Consider the following 14,734-nt stretch of genomic DNA (forward strand, 5'->3'; position numbering starts at 1 on the left):
AGAATGATTTTAAATGTCTCTTTTAAAAATTCCACAAGTTTAGTGCTCGTGATGCAGTCTTATACACCATCTTATTGAACATGGCCAAGTACTGCTAAACGGAAGGGTTTTTGGATGTGATAAAAAGGCGATTTGTATTCCAAAATGTTCAAGTCTACAGGGTGTCCCATAAGACTGGAACATCATGAAATGAAAAAAATAATGAAAAAAAAAATCAACGGAAAAAATCATGAATCACTTATTTTGCCCTATGATTCTCGACGGGGAGTGATGGGGGTCAGAAATGGGGGGGGGGGGGGGGTGCTTTTGCGATGTCCAACTGCTGATATTTTGGTCTTTGGAGATCTTAATGTCCTTCACAAAGAATGGTTAATCCACTCTCACAGCACAGGTGCTCCTGGTGTCAGTGCATTTAACTTTCCCATGTCACATGACCTCATTTCACATTTTTTTCTCATGTCACATTTTAACTCAGATAAACTTGAGATCCTACTCCAATTCCTGATCGAGCTACTGATTACAGGTGTCGTCTTCATCTATGTGCTGGGGATTTCGTGACAAAGACTCTCCGCTCGACCCCACTAGGAAACTCGGCTCATGTCAAAATTTTAGTTCAGGTTTTTTTTACTCCTCAGTGGCAACTGTTGTTCATCCTGCCCATTGAACTCCCTTCCAGTAGAGCAACGCAGACTGGGATGGCTAGCGCTATTTTCTTGCTGATGTTCACTGGAACGTCATCCCTCGACACAACCCACCTGAAGCTGCCAAGGAGGTTACTGAGTTGGTCCATGTTGGCATTGACCTTTTTATCCTTTCTCGGTCCGACCAGGTGACCCCACACTGTCAGCCATGGTTCACTCCGGCTTGTCCAGATGCTATCGACCATTGCAATCACGTTTTCGATCAGTGTCATCGTGTTGGCTCGAGTGAGGCATGTCACTTGTTTCACCTTGCAAGCAACTGCTGCAAACGAGTATTGCAGAATGCTAAGAGACAGTACACATCATCGGTTTGAGATTCTATCTCAAATCAACTGCTACACGCCAGAGATTTTTTGGAGAATTGCTAACAGCATTCTCAAGCGCAATCGATCATCGATTCCAGACTTGTTCAATGGCCCTGAAGTGCTTACTTATCCGATTGAAAAGGTCAATCTTTTGGCTGAGCATTTTGATCGAAACTTTACACTTGAAGACCACGGACATCCATTGGCTGATTGCTGTTCCCGTGTTGACACCAGGTTTTCCACTATTATCATCACACCCAGGAAAGTTGCTAAGATCATTCTCTCAAACTTGTGTAGCTTGAGTCTGTCGAAGTGTGTGTTTCCACCTTGCTGGAAGCAGGCTTCTGTAGTCTCCGTCTTTAAAGGCTCCGGTGGGAAATCTGATCCTTGCAACTATCGGCCTATTAGTCCTCTACCCATTATGAGCAAAGTGTTTGAACCCCTGATCAAAGTGAAACTCGAGTCATCTGGAAACTCACAACCTCCTAAAGCATGCCAAGTATCGTTTCCGACATTCAAGGTCTCCTGGTGATGTTCTATCCATAATCACTGAACACAAATGAATAGGATTTTGGATCATTATGGAGAAGCCAGGGTTTTTGCTCTCCTGATCTCGAAGGCTTTTGACAAAGTGTGGCAGAAAACTCGTCTATCCAGAAGCTAAAAATCGCATGGTATCTCTGGGAAATTGCTTGCTACAATTTCTGACTTCCTTGCAAATCGCAAAATATCTGTGGTACATGAGGGACAGTCGTCTCCCGCACATAATATAAATGCTGGTGTTGGGTCCGACAATCCTACATTGTTATTGTTCTATATCAATAATCTGCCGGGACTGTGTTATTTTACAGTCAGCTGTTTACACCAATGATTCAACACTGTATACTGCATACCCAGGTACCTTGTCTCCTCCATCCCATGTCCAGGCCAGTGCCACTCTCAATCAGGACCTAGAATAACACTAACTAAAATAACACTCACTTGTTCTCTGTATCCAGCTAAAGATCATTGTTTTCCAAACATGTAGTGTGGATTTTTCACCTTTGCAGGAACTTCCTGGTATTCAGCTGCTTAGATTGGATATCAACTCAAACTTCAGCCGTGAAAAGTACATCCTATGGTAGAGCAAAAAAAAAAAAGCCCCTCGGTGCCTTGGCTTCTTATTCCGCGCTCGGTAACGCCTTCCTCCAGCTGCTATGCTCTACCTAGACTGTGTGACCTGTCATGGAATATTGTTGCCACATTTGGACTGATGATCCAGCCTGTCACCTATTTCTCCTTGACAGAATCCAGCGACGTGCTGACAATTTGGCCAGATAGGAGTTGGCATCATACCTGAAATATTCCTCTCAGTCCACCGCTCTGTTGCTCCTTTGAGCCTTTTCTATATATTTTTTTTTTCATGGAATGTGCTCTGAGGGCCTCTCAGATTGTTCCGCCTGAGCATGCTTTCAGTAGTTCCAAACATTTGGCAGTTTCTTCGCATCCTTAAACTGTATCTTTCCCGAGAAATAACACTCTGAGTTACTTTTCCAGTTTGTTTTCCCACACGGCATCACTTTAGAATCCCAACCTACCTCAGTTCAAGAGGAATTTTAATGGATTTCTTCCTTCTTTTTATGATCTATACTTCACTTTGTGCATGCAACCCCCACCTTTGAGTGCTGTTTGGCTTTGTGGCGGGTGAAATTCCATATGAAAGTAAAAATAAAAATCAGGGACCCACAGCTTGGTTACTGTCACACACACACACACACACACACACACACACACACACACACACACACACACACACACACACACACACACACACCGGGCAACCAAGTCATTAGTTTGGTTGACCGATGCCAAATTTTGGTTGCCCCAGGCAACTGGTAAAGTCGAGCCTGCAAAAAGGATCGTTTTGAAGTGTGGTGATCATATTCACCCGAAATGAAAAGTAGACATTTTGAGCATTTTTAGTTTGCGAAATGTTTTTTTAAATTCCAATGAGCTTGTTTATTGCCGTGGCTCAAACATCTGGCATGACAAGAGGAGGAATGCCTCGGACTTAAGTGCAGCATCAGCTAAATCTTGGATTATAACATTTGGCTAACTCATTTATTTGAAAAAAAATTGTACAAACACTTTTAGGGGTAACTTTACAATTAACGAGTTAAGAAAAACAAACAAGCGAATGCAAAATAACCCGCCCACCCCCCTCCGAAAAAAAAGTTACCATGGATACATCAAATTGTTCATTTCATTAACATTTAAATTGACCATTACAATGAAAGCTCGGTTCAATCAGATGGACTGATTCTTTTTAAGATGAAAATTGATGATTTTAGAAGTTTGACCTCGAGTTGATCTTTGACCTTTTGACCTCAAAAATAGTTTGTTTCCCGATTTAGTGACAATATGAAACCGCTGTTCAACTTTCAAGTCAATCGGATGAAAAATGACAATTTTAGAAATCTGACTTTAAGATGACCTTTGACCTCAAAATCAATAGGTTTCTTCCTTATGACCAACTCTACAATTTGGAGAAGTTTTGTGAAGATTGGATTGAAATTGTGGCCTGTAGGCAATTGACAGACAGACAGACAGAATAACGCGCAAGACCAACCAATATACTTGAAAAGTCTTCAATTTTACAAGTAATAAACAAATAATTGACCTGTTTAGTGTTCCCATCTGGACCAATGGCTCATGATGTTCAGAACTAGGGCCCAAATCCCATGTACTATATACTTGTCCATTGTCTACTACGTCTCCTAAGGTATTTCTCCTGCCTGCGATTTCTGTGCAAGCTCCTCCACAAGCTAATGAGATGTCGACTGTAAAAACAAGAAGAAGGGGTTTGAAACATCATGGAGCTTCAATGGGAAAGTGGGAAATCTCAGAAAGGTAAAAGGAATTTGAAGGTTGTTGCTACGAGGCTGAAGTTCTTCTGCAGTTGCAGCCTTATAACTCTGCACACTCTGACAGTCCAGGATCTGTCTTCTTCTTCTTTTCGTATGCAGATCACGGCTGCGAGTAGCATCATTGGCTGAAGGGGGCGTGGCCACTGGCCATGCAGGTGATGCAACGCCCCTGTAAGTTATAGCAGGAATTTGGAATTTGGCAAGACTTCCGGAGAGACATCGCCTACTCTTAAGTTTTAAAAATCGTTGGTTGGTATGACCCAGTCGGGTTTGAACGGTTGACCTCGCAGTCGATCAGAGCGGACGCTCCAAAAATTGCAACTACGAGCTTCATATTGAATCCTTCCTAGTCATCTTTCAAAAACTTACAACTTGAGTGAAACATAGAAAACAAATGATACAAAGATGCAAGCATGATCTCCAATGTTGTGAACAGTAAGTACTGTGTACCTCACATTTCAGAGACCTCAAATGAAAGCGGAAGGATCTGTGGGAGTCATTTCTGTGACCAGACAAGCATGAAATGGGAAAAAATTGCAATCAAGCAGGCACTGAGATCCAGTGGGAAACCTTGGGAAAGTGACCATCTCCACACTGCCTTAATGGCAATCGGAGTGCTTACATATTACACGATGGCGTGCTTCGTGAGGTCTGGAGCCGCATGGCCTGCACGCTCGTGCTTGCGCACGTGAGCAGACTCAATTTTCGAGGCTCCTTTTTGGCGACACATAATGACGTCATCTACAGAAGATGGTATTCCCACAGTGATAAAGACTCCTGAAGGACGTTGTCACACTTGTATGTGATTCAAACCTGGGATCCCAGAATAATCAGTGATGCGCCAATTGAGTCAAGCCAATCTGAATACCATGACAACATAAATTGTGGAAAAGGTCCGGTTGATAGAGGGGTGTCCTTGTGGATTATACACCCCGACCAACCCCAAATATTGTAGTCCACAAATAAGTGAGGTCTCTGATATGATGACATAGCATGAGCATTCACTTCCCGTTTCACAGGCTCCTTCCCCGTTCTACTGGTGGTGATGTTGCCTTTGTCAAGAAATCCATTCCTCATTGTCCATTGTCCATACTAACCCCTCCTAGCCCTCTGGAACTCTGTCTGCGTACACCATTCTTTGCAACCACCTAATGTTTATCTGTAGAATGAAAAACTCATCTTGCTTGCGAATGCGCGCTGATCTGGATGGGCGAACAAGGTAGGACAATGGACGAAATCAAAAGGATGCCGATTGAGGTATGATAACTACCACGAAAGCCAGGAGAAACTGTCAGAGCAATTTTGCTCAGAGGAAGGGTTACTGCTTGAAACGTCAGCTTCTCATTTCTTCCCAGAGCGGTTAGCATACCTCCATCAACGTCCTGGTGATTTCCTCCACTGTTCCACCTGATGTTTGTCTTTGTGATATACCGTCCACCCAATGATAAAGTGTCTCGATATACCTCCATTTCCTCAAACATGGATTAAGCCTGGTGTTGGCTTAGCGGTTAGGGTGCCAGCTTGGGATCCTGGGTTCAAATCCCGGTCGATCGATGAATTAATGCCAGGCGGGTTGACTCAGCCTGTCATCCTTCCGAGGTCGGCAAATTGAGTACCAGCTTGCTGGTAATTCCCTGTGTGTTGCAAGAGGCGACCAACAGGGTTGGTGGCAGGAAGGGCATCCGGCCGTAAAACATTGCTTCAAAAAAAGGGACACCACGGTGCCCAAAAAAAGGCCAACCCCCGCTCTGTGGAGAAAAATGGCCTCTAAAGGCGGTTCCTATCCATGGTGTCAGCTGTGCAACAATTAGCCATGGGATCGCAGTAAAGGCCTTATTTGACTGTGAGTTTCACCCAATCTGTGAAACTGCTCAACCCAAAGGTCTGCAAATGGTACGTTCTCCTTCCTGGACCTGCTGAGGACCAACCTTTGTATTCAACCTCTCCTGTTCATCCTATGCCCTTCTTGGCTCATTCCAAATCGGCCAAATTCCGAATTCCTGCCCTGACTTCCTGTGCCAGAGTGGCAACCCGGGCAGGGTTGTAATCCTAGCCAAAGGAATTGCTTCGGCAGCACCGACGCTCTGGATAGAATGATCTGATTTAATGTATCGTCTTTGTTGCACCGTTTTATACCATCTGGTGTAAGGTTATCCTAGCCATGCTCTCTGTCTTGGTATACTGAATCCTGTGGGGTCGATGTTGACGACAAACAGTTTGCTCTCAGAACATGGAAATCTAACCTCACTAAGGATACCCTTACGTGCCCCCATAAGTCTCGCAACAAGTGCTTATCCATCTGTCGATATCCTTCGCTCAAACGGCATCTCACTGCAGACTCTTGTCAGAGATAATGCAGAACGTTGCAACTCAAGTTTTGGCTTTCAAAGCTTGTGTATCCAACCTACCATGCTCTATCCACAACTCGTTCCCTCGTACTCACTGTCTAGTGTCTACTGGACTTTGTCCTTCTCACCCAAGAAGATAGATAAACCTATGTCCAGCATCAACCATGCTTCAGAGGCAAGGCAAGGTGGAATCATGCTCGATTGCTCTTGTTTCTCCTCTGTCTGTACTCTTCAATCTGTCCTCCTGTGGCCTCCTCCCATATGGCTCGAAGTCAGCAACAATCATTCCCATCCATAAAAGGTTGAAAAAAGGGATCGTGTGTATTACAGTTGAGTAAACTTACTTCACTTACAAGGAAAAGTCATGGAGTCCATCATTACAGTTGATACCAATTCTGCCAACTTTTGAACAGCCTTGATTTCTGACCATCAGTTTCGAATTCTGTCCAGGTCACAACTCTGGACATGCTGCTGCTTCTCTCTCAGAAATGCTTAGACACCATACACCTCAAGCAAGAGGTCATGACCGTCTCTCTGGACAGTCAGTATCCAAGGCATTCTACAGTCCGGGGTCCGAATCCGTTTGCCATGCTCACTGCCTATGGTATACGTAGCTCCCTTCATACCTGGATTCCTGTCTTCCTCCACTCACACAGTCGACGTGTTCAATGGAATCATCTCCTCTCCTCTCCCAGTGGATATTGGAGTGCCCCAAGACTATATTTGGCCCTGTATTGTTCCTCATCTGCATAATAACCTCTAATGCTTGGGAAAACCCTCCATTAATTTTTGCAGATGCCTCCATGTTGTATTCTGCATTACTCCATCCCACTGACAGACATGCTGCATCACTCTGCTGATTTGGAATCGATAAGATGAAAGTCTGATGGATGCAAGATGTCTTTCAATCCTGTCAAATTTCATATTCTCACTCACACTCTCACCTACCTATTTCATTGGTCAGCCAATGGAAAAAATTCAGTCTCTTGAACTTCTAGGTCTCGTCATCAGCAATGACCTCTCCTCCGCCTAACAGACAGCAGAGTTTGCCTCCAAAGCCAACTGTAGACTGGGCATGCTCCGTAATTCCAAGTCTTTACTCGAACAATCAGAGTAGGAGAGGGTAGGACATAGCACGGAAAGGGCACAGAGTGCAAGACCAGAAATGATGTGGAAGAAGACAAAGAGACCACTGAGCTCCGGCGATGGCGAAGTGATAGGCCCATTGACTCAGCTTCATCGCGAGAGATTCCAATGATCCTAAAAGCCTTGGTTTCCATTGCATCAAGCTTGGCAAGGTGTGAGGCAGAGGAGCCCAGCCCAGATGGGAGAGCAGTACTCCATCAAGCTGCAGATGAGAGCGCTGTAGGTGGATAGGAGCTCAGATGTGCTAAGGAAGGACTTTGCATGATGGAGGATGCCCAGTGGTCATCTGGCTTTGGAGGCCAACGTTGAAATGTGGCTTTACCAAAAGATCATGGCTGAGAGTGAGACCTCTTGCTTGCAGATTACTGCATTTTTCCCTCCTCTCTCTTTTTCTGTTCGTTCATTCATTCCCTTGCTTAAGGTGTCATTCCGTGGCCCCAGTCTCAGTTTGTTGCCTTTTTAGCTGCGACGAGCAGCTCTATGAGAGGACCGCGTTGTTGTTCTTGTTGTTGGGGTGCCTTTTTGAATAGCGCATGCGCATACACTCGGACGTGCGTTGGTATGAGATAAGAACATCGCGGACTAAAATCGCGATTTGTTTGAAGAAACCAGAATAAATTTAGCAACATAGACAACATGAATGTTTTCATATCAATCTCGTTTCACAGAACTTGACACAAATTAGGTGTAATTATTGAATAGCGCATGTGCATACACTCGGACTTCCCCTACCGACCAAGCCCGTTTCAAATTATCCCTCTGCCACCCAGAATTAACATTAATAAATAACATTAATGAATTAACATTAACATTAACAGAAATAACATTCACGTCCATACATTATATGTAATCAGTTGATGAAGCATGTTGCGTCGCAAAACAAAGGACAAGACCAAAACTGAATGACAAAAAGACGCTAGTGCATGCGTATAATTTAATGACTGCTCGAATTTGATAGCGCATATTGCAACGGATATCCTCATGATTCTACACGTCGCAGCTGGTGACCACACTGTGGTCATTTTTCTCTTGTTTTATTCTGTGTACACTCACTCCTCCATGAGCCTCGATCTTGCAGAGAAATAAAATGGACAAACATACAGTATTCATCATTTGAATGCAGGTTCCCTGCATCGAGCAGAAGGGTCGGTGAGGAACAGACATCCCACACATTTACGATGACCCTCTTGTACGTAGAACCATCGAAGTGACAAGTTAAGCACAACAATTTTAGTTGAGATCCAGGAAGCACACACACACTTCCAAGTTTGTTAATTATACCTTGGTTTGAAAAAAACTTTATGCGTTAGGTCTCTAATGCATGTCCTCGCCACATTTGAGACCAATCATAATAAAATAAAAGTTTTGGTATCGGAATACTAATATGTATTTGCATTTGTTGTACGTTTTCTATTTTTTGCCAAACAGTTTGGTTTTTGTTTTTAATGGTTCTGTAAATGCAATAATTGGAAGCATAAACTTTCAGAGCCTACTTGAAGCTCATCCGAGCTTAATTTTCCGCACCGGCTCTATCCTGTCTTTGTGGTATAGATTCATCCCTGCGTTAATTAGCCCGTCCCCTGCTTTTGTAATCATTTATGTGTGCCTGTCTGTGTCGTTGGTTGTTACCTCCATTTGCGGGTTTCAGGAGGTTGAATGGAGTCTCCTAGGACCGAAAGTATCCATCGCCGCTTCGGTAAGGGATAATTGTTCATGGACCAAGCTGCTCAACTTTTTCAGAGTTTTGTTCCAAGGGCTCTTGTGTGTGTGTGTGTGTGTGTGTGTGTGTGTGTGTGTGTGTGTGTGTGTGTGTGTGTGTGTGTGTGTGTGTGTGTGTGCGTGCGCGCACACCTGCCCGGGAGGGGTAATTTTTTTTATTTTTTTTTACCATTTCAGCTGTTGTCATCAAATTTTCACCAAAGTTTTATTATGATAATACAGAAAAGGCAAATTATTTGGTCAAAAGGTCAAAGGTCAGCTTCACATAAAATCATCAATTTTCATCCAATTAACCAGAAATTTCAATTTACCATTTGAGTTTTGTCATCAAATTTTTAACAAAGCTTTATTATGAGAATACGGAGAAGACAAATTAATAAATTTGTAAAATGGTCAAAAGGTTAAAGGTCAGTGTCACATAAATCATAAATTTCCCTCCAAATGACCTGAAATTTGAATTTACCATTATAGTTTTGTCAACAAATTTTTAACAAAGCTTTATTACGAGAATACGGAGAAGACAAATTAATAAATTTGTAAAATGGTCAAAAGGTTAAAGGTCAGTGTCACATAAATTTGAAATTTCCATCCAAATTACCTGAAATTTGAATTTACCATTTTCATTTTGTCAACAATTTTTTAACAAAGCTTTATTATGAGAATATGGAGAAGGCAAATCAATAATTTGGTCAAAAGGTCAAAAGGTCAAAAATATTTACCTGAAATTTTAAGAATTTGAATATTGGTCACTGAATTGGTTCACCAATCAAAAGCTAGAGGCTGATTTTTTTTAAATCTAAAGCTCAAAGGTCAAGGCTGCATAAAATCATCAATTTTCAGTTTGTATTTTTTTTAAACTGTTTTCGTTATGTTCAGCATATGGAAGAAGAGGAAGAATACATCCAAATACAAACAGACGCGGATGGGATTTGCATTTTAAGATGCTTTCTCGTATTTTTCATCCATTCCCGTGTCTTAGCCGTACCTTGTTGGGATGTACTATCGGATTCCTGTCATTGTGAGCGTTTTGCCTGGACTCCCGAGCTCGTAAGTGTGGCACATTCTGTCTCTGCTTTCCCCACGTCCTTTATTCCTCCATGTTGCCCGATATTTTGCCCCTCTACCACCACCCCTCATCTATTTACACTGTTCTTTTCAATTTTTTTTCATTTTCTTTGTATACAGAATCGAGCCTCGTGAAAGAGCTAACATTTATCACACAAACAAATCAAACAGACAAACAAAGTATATAAAAAGGGGAGCGGTAGACAAGATGGGGAGAGAAGGGGAAGCACACAAACACAACATTTGAGAGCAGGGACATCGGGAGATGTGTGGAAGGGAGAGGGCTTGGGGAGAGGAGGCGTGGGAAGGGGGTGGGGGTGTGGGAGAAGTATAAAACACAAGGACACCAAGGACTTCCAGGAGAGAAGTCGGTATTTCAAAAAAGTGGATTTGGGGTGAAGTTAGCGGGGGTAGAAAAGATCAAGGTTTTGGATGGGGGAAGATAAGAGATGGTGGTGAACAGCTGTTTTAAAGACCTGGAGGGAGGAGTGGGATTGAAGAGAGTGAGGGAGTTTGTTCCAGAGGTGGGAGAAAAGAGGAATGAAGGAGTGAAGGTGAGCAGAGAGTCTTGATTTTGGCAGTTTAACCATATGAGGGTTGCAGGCAGATCTTGTGCGACCTGTAGGAATATTTGGGGGACAGAGCCCAGAGAGAGCTGGGGGAGCAAGGCCGGAGAGGAGTCGGTAGAAGACGGAAAGACCACCAACCTGCCTGCGGTGAGTAAGTGAAAGGCCCTTGGAGATAGCTTCATCGCGGGAGATTCCAATGATTTTGAATGCTTTGGTTTCAGCAGCGTGAAGACGAGATAGGTGTGAGGCAGGAGCACCAGCCCAGAGGGGAGCGCAGTATTCCATTGAGCTGCGGATGAAAGCCTTGTATGTGGTGAGGAGCTCAGGTGTGCCAAGGAAGGACTTCGCACGACGGAGGATGCCGAGTCGGCGACCGGCTTTGGAGGCCAGATTTGAAATGTGGTTTTCCCAGGAAAGATCATGGTAGATAGTGAGACCCAAAAGCTTGAGTAACAGAACTTCTTGGAGAGGATTATTCAGAAAGTGGATGGGAGGGTTGTCCAGTCGGTCTTTTCGGAGAGACATCGTAAGAGTGTGAGATTTGTCAGGATTGAAAGACATGTTCCACTTGTTTGACCAGTCTGTGATTTTGTCCAGGTCTGCAGAGAGTGAGGAGGCTGCAGAGTGCCGATCTGAGGGATGAGGAATGGAGCGGCAGAGAGTGGAGTCATCAGCAAAGAGATAGAGAGGATTTTCAAGAGAGTCAGAGAGATCATTGATGAAGACCAGAAAAAGCACAGGGCCCAGAACACTGCCTTGGGGAACTCCAGCCTGAACAGGAAGAGGAGATGAGAGAAACCCATTCAGTGCCACACGTTGACTACGACTAGAGAGGAAGTCCGCCATCCATGCGTGGAGATTTCCATGGATACCAAAGGAGGAGAGTTTGGTGAGCAGAGTGGGGTGCCAGACCGTATCGAAGGCACGTGCCATCAGGATTTGGAAGAGGGAGACAGATAAGAGAGTTCGGTCTTGAGAATGGAGAGATATTGTTTCCTGGCTCTCCTGAGGGTGGACACACACTTGTTTCAGGCTTTGTGAAAGGAAATGAGATTTCCTTCCGTTGGATTTGCTTTCCAGGAGTTGAAGACAAGTTGTTTCTGGGCAACAGCCTCACCACATGATTCCGTGTACCATGGACGGGAGGAAGGGTATGACAACTGAAGATGAGATGGGATAAATCTGTGCATGAGAGAGAGCAATTTACTTTGGAAGAATTCCCAGGATGAGTTGATGTCAGAGGCGGTAGAGATGGGAGACCAGTCCAGATGATTGAAGGCTGCTTGAAGACCGTTCTGGATTGGCCAAGTCATTCTGTTATGTCCTGGGTCATTCGGTGTCCATGAGCCCAAATTCTGCATATAAAAAGCATGGAAGTAGGCCCATGAATATATATTTATTATAACCTGAGTAAGGCTATCTGCAAGTGATATAATGTCCATTAACACATCGACTCTAATCGTGCCCTGGATCTATGTTGAAGCAAATGCAGTTGGTGCTTTCCGAGGCGTTTAAAATTACTATAAGCCCCTTCATAGCAAATGGATAGTAACTTAGGGCAATTACCAAAAAGCAAACCAATGTGATATTTGTGAAGAGCTATCAGGCCATACTTTAAAAGGAAAGTTTGGCTGAATCTGATGAGCTCCCCCATCATAGAATCCACTATGAATTCTTCATTGTACAAAGAGGGTGCTTGAGGATAATGTGAGGCCATCTGTCGTTAAGTTGAAGCTCAACCGAAGGTGGACCTTGCAACATAACAATGACCCTAAACATACCAGTAAATCCACCAAGGAATGGCTGAAAAGAAAGAAATGGAGGGTTCTGGAATGGCCAAGTCATAGCCCGGATCTAAATCCCATCGATATGTTGTGGGTGGATTTGAAATGAGCTGTGCATGCAAGAAACCCCTCAAACATCGCACAGCTGAAAGAATTCTGCATGGAGGAGTGGGCAAACATTTCTCCCAGTCGATGTCAGAGACTGGTAGACAGTTATAAGGAACGCCTACTTGAGGTTGTATCTGCCAAAGGGGGCAATACCACCTATTAGAGCCAAGGGTGTACTTACTTTTTCCACAGAAGGAAATGGCATCTCTGTTAATTTTTTGTTGAATAAATTATTGCAAAGTCAATTTCCATTGTTTTTTGTTCAATTAAATCACCTTTATCTATAGATACTGTTTAAATGAAGATCAAATATTGATATGTCCACATATGTTAAAAAGATTTTAAAAATATTTAATGGGGTGTACTTACTTTTTCCACATGTAAAATTTGCATTTATGTTTATTTAAATTATACAATGGACTACAAAATGTAAATGTTTCATGATATTTGTTATATTATATCACCTTTATCTGTCAATATTGTTGAAATGAAGATCAAATAGCTGTATGTTGAAATATGTTGAAAAAGTCAAAACTTTACATGGGGTGTACTTACTTTTTCACATTACTCTATAGTCATTCTTCTCGAAGCAATCGAAACAAATAAAAATGTTCACGGAAGAATCACACAAACAACAACTACAGCAACTACAGCAACAATAATTACGTGTTATAAAACATGCATTTTCCACCGGTTCATTTTACATCCTCAGTGAGTCACAGATAGACATGCAATATGTTTGTCACAGATATGCAATATGTACAACATGCTGTCTTTAGATTAAACCCGTCAGCAAAGCATATACGTATTAGTCCCCTATCCGGAAGACTATAGGTTTGCTCTCCGTCTGTCCGTCCCACCTGTGGTTTTCTGCATCTTTTCTATACCCTTTAACATATTCAAATGAAAAGTAGTACATGGGTTTATTATGACAAGTTACAGAACAAGTTTGAGTTTCGAGATGTTTCACGAATTTTTCACTGAGTTATTCCCTTTTTGAACTTCGAAAATATCCCATATTAGACATTCCTTAGTTTTCAGTTGATCTGACTCCACCCACTGCTTTACACCCATTGGCTGGACAGCTGGCCTGACCCCACCCCAATTAAAACCACTTGCTGCCATTCGATGAAGCAGCACAGATCAGCAGGCCTTAGTCCTGGGTGTTCGTCCATGACCCAGTGCAATTGCAATATTCCCAGGAATATGACCATGATGTATTATATATGCTCATAAGCCATATGCATGTTTTTGATTCAAGTACGTAAATCAGGTTGTTTTTATTTTTAAAATTTCAGCAAACTTGGAATTATACACCGCCCAAATAAAGTGACGTGTTTACTGATATTGAACTGCAACTTGGTCAGTATTGCAAAGCAATTCTCGCTCTTGTCAAATACGATTTTGATGTAAAAACGAGTTATTGTAATGAATCCATTAAAAATGTTCACATTTTTCTGAAAACAAGTAGTACTACTTTCACGAGCCTCGATTCAGTATAAAAAAAAAAGAAAAAAAAAGAAAAAGACGTTGGAGGGAACAAATTATTTGAAGCAATATTATGTAAAAAATATTTATTGGTGTGAATCGCTTCAATTAAATATATACTTTGGAAGCAGCAGCCCTTGAGAGTAGACACCGATAGGGACATTTTCACCTTCCATTTCCAACACCAACATACCGGTATGGCTTATTCTGCAAGGTTTAAAGTTGCATTCCCGGCCCTAACCAAGGAGCACCTGCCCTAAAACACAAACCTGCCGCGAGGAGCTCGGCGTCGTCAAAAATTGCAAAAGTGAGAGAAAAAATAAGTTGTTGAATAATTTCACTGTAAAGCAAAAAAACAAACAAACAAAACTTAAACACACTTCAATATTTGGAGTTTGTCGAAATTTACGTTGTTGTTTTGTGCAAATGGTTTCCTGTTCCATGGAGTCGTTCGAGCTCCTCCGAGTGGGACGTTCTTAAGTGCCGTCTTAAAGAAAAGAGCGACGTACACATCATAAAGCACTAGTTTTCCAGAAACACCAATAACCACAACAAGTGTGGTTGTTATCCCGCACACGCGAAGTGAAAAGCGTGG

At 42.7% G+C, this 14,734-nt stretch overlaps 1 protein-coding gene across 1 annotated transcript in view; it reads right to left on the reverse strand.

The window, feature by feature from the left end:
* Positions 1–14,734, reverse strand: part of LOC137439216 (uncharacterized) — a 340,252-nt gene that overhangs the window by 205,877 nt on the left and 119,641 nt on the right. The gene's annotated exons all lie outside the window — the stretch shown is intronic.

This window comes from Myxine glutinosa, chromosome 14, assembly GCF_964187855.1.
Source record: "Myxine glutinosa chromosome 14, kmMyxGlut1.1, whole genome shotgun sequence".
Taxonomy (NCBI): Eukaryota; Metazoa; Chordata; class Myxini; order Myxiniformes; family Myxinidae; genus Myxine; species Myxine glutinosa.